This window comes from Beta vulgaris, chromosome 1, assembly GCF_026745355.1.
Source record: "Beta vulgaris subsp. vulgaris cultivar EL10 chromosome 1, EL10.2, whole genome shotgun sequence".
NCBI classification, from domain to species: domain Eukaryota; kingdom Viridiplantae; phylum Streptophyta; class Magnoliopsida; order Caryophyllales; family Amaranthaceae; genus Beta; species Beta vulgaris.
This window is the reverse complement of record NC_079202.1, coordinates 936,059-939,046: the sequence shown is the minus strand read 5'-3', so window position 1 is coordinate 939,046 and position 2,988 is coordinate 936,059.

Here is a 2,988-nt window from a genome sequence, read left to right as displayed (position 1 = left end):
AATAGCATCTTGATACTTCATAAGTTCCCATTATCTTTTCATCTTTTAGCTTGGTAACTGGCGAGTATAGACATGTGATGACCCTCAAGGAGCCCAGCTCCCTTTTTGGGTACACCACCATGTGATGATCCTCAAGGAGCCCAGCTCCCTTTTTGGATACACCACCATGCGATGATCCTCAAGGAGCCCCGCTCCCTTTTTGGATACACCGCTCGCACCAAAATAGCATGCGGTACCCCTCAAGGAGCCCAGCTCCCTTTTCGGGTGTACGGCGGGTGCGAAGGTACGTGCACGACCATAAAGTAGATAAGCGTAACATTATACTGCCAGAACCTCTTTCACTTTTATTTATCATGTTTCGTTCGTTTAGCATTCATCGGCATAAGCCATAGATCTTTCATTAATCATACTTGAGCATCAATAACTCATAAGATCATCATTTACGAAATCATTCAAAACAATTTAATCCCACAATCCATATAAGAATCACATGCAAAATCATAACATAATTATAAACATCATTTCATAAACACATTTCGAAGGGGATCGTGGGTGTTAGCAATAGATGTTACCTCGGTTCCTGCGTAATAACTTGAGAGCCGGGGGAGGCTGTAATATCCTTTCCTTTTAATCTAATCATGAAATGACGCAACAAAATATAAATATTTGATTTATTTTAACAATTGTCCTTTAGCTATTATTAATCCTTTTTATTATCGAAGATTGTTGTTGTCGCTACATATATTTATTATTTAAGCTTACGTTACTTCAGTTAATAGATTTATAATTTAACGTGTCATATGTTATACCATTAAGTACCTTGTTCAAATTTAATACGTAAATTATCTCTAACAAGTTAATGAAACAATTTCAACTATCGTAACTAGCAAATCGTAAATTACTAATGTTCATTCATTATTTTCATATTACAGGAATAAGTTGACAATTATTATTACAAGACATGATATATTGGGTTTCCTTTTTCTTAAAAGAAACATTTAGCTAATAAATAAGGGCATGAATTAATAAGGTAAAAATATATAATAAGAAAATTCAGATTGGAACCCAATTAGAGTTCTATTTAAATACTTGGGCCTAGATTAATATCAACTCATTAAAAAAAAACTTGGAAGTATGAAGAGGTATATATATTTCATACCTCTTGAGCAGACACAAAAGGAGAGCAGAGGAGGGAGCTCGAGATGGGCTAGCAGTGGGGTGGGACTCCGACCGTGAGGCAGTACGACGGTGGTTCGTCGGAGTTGGTCGACCACGGTGGTCCGGTGCAGCAGCAGTGGCTGCGGCGCGACAGGGTGAGGTGCGAGAGCGACAGAGAGAAGAAGAGGAAGGGCGAGCGAGAGAGAGAGTGTATGCGAGAGGAGAGAGAAGATGGCGGTGAGGTGGTGCTACGGTGGCGCACAGGAGGCGCAGGAATGCGGCGGCGCCGCGGTGGGGCTGCGGTGGCTGACCCGAAACAGAGGAGAAAGAAAAAAAAACAGAAACTTTGGGGGGAGTTTTGGGTGGCTTTTTCCGGCGAGGTTTAGTGGGTTTCCGGCGAAGACTCAAGTGGTTTGAGTGAATGGTTTGAGGAGATGAACATGGCTATTTATAGCCATAGTTGAGTTTCAATTTCTGCCCAAATGAATTGATGAAATTGAATTACCAAAAATGGGTTATTGGGTGATTTTGGTTGAGAAATGAATTTTCTTTGCAAATAAGTTTGTTTTTGTTTCAATAACCCATTTTTGATTTAGAAATCCATGGGTGGGTTTGAGTATAAAAATCAGATTTTTAGGTGGATTTGTATTGAATTGAAGTTTCTAATTGCAATTGAGGTTGTTTATGTGAAAAAAATTCTGTCATGGGTCAAAATCCATTGTCGGATTGTTTGGGAAGGAAAAATGAAAAATGGGTTGAATGTTGATGAAAACAATTTCTACTGTTTTCTTTTCTTTTCTTTTTTATTCTTAATACTACTAATTTGTATAGTAACCAATTTGTTTATTACTTTGTTTCCTTACTTTAATTTATTGTTATTGTTTAATCTAACGAAACTTTATTATTTGCAACATATATTTATTTAACGAATTAACTATCATTACTTGGGTATAGTATAACAAAATTTCAATAATAACTTATGATTAAAGGAAAATTTTCACCACTAATTATTATTAATTAATTTAAGAAAGTTTAAATTTTCGGGATATTACACGCTAATCAAAGAATTAGCGACTAGGGGTTTTGCATCGGCCTTTTAGCGTTCATTGACGGACGCTAATAGCTTTAGCGTCCGATTTTGGCGGACGGAAAAGGGTGACATTCTTGTTGTGTTATTTTAAGTGAAGTGTTGAGTAAAAATCCCTTGGGGTCAAGGTTTTTCTTCCTATTGGGCCTAGAAAGTTTTCCTTGTAAAAATCTTGTGTGCATTATTTTCTCTTTAATTCGTTCCAAGTAATTTTTATTCCGCAATTTAAAGTCGAAAATTTCCTCTCAACTACAATTCACCTCCTCTTGTAGTTGGTCTAGTGTTCATACTAGAATAACAAGCAATAAAGAAGATAAACTGAAAAGAACACAAGGATTTACGTGGTTCAAACAAAATAGACCTACGTCCACAGGTGGGGGAATCGAGAGCTTCTTCACTATGATGGGAAAAAACAGAGAGAATAATTGTAGGGAGTCCTAAAATTCTAGAGGCTAAAAGTGTTTCATAATTTGTGTCTAATAATGAACACCAAAGGGGGTCTTTTATAACATTAAGGAACTCTGCACAAAAACTCTAAAATATACTACGCACAAAATCCTAGAAGAAATCGTGCCTACCGCGTCAAAATTCCTGTCGCCCGATTGGACGGTCACTAAATTCAAACTAACTGATGTCTCGGGCCCGAATAGTTCGCTAAGGGTCCCCGATCGGGCGGATGTCGTCCGACCCAAACGTGCGAAATTCCAGCTCGACAGTTCTTTGTAAAACAAGCGTAACTTTCT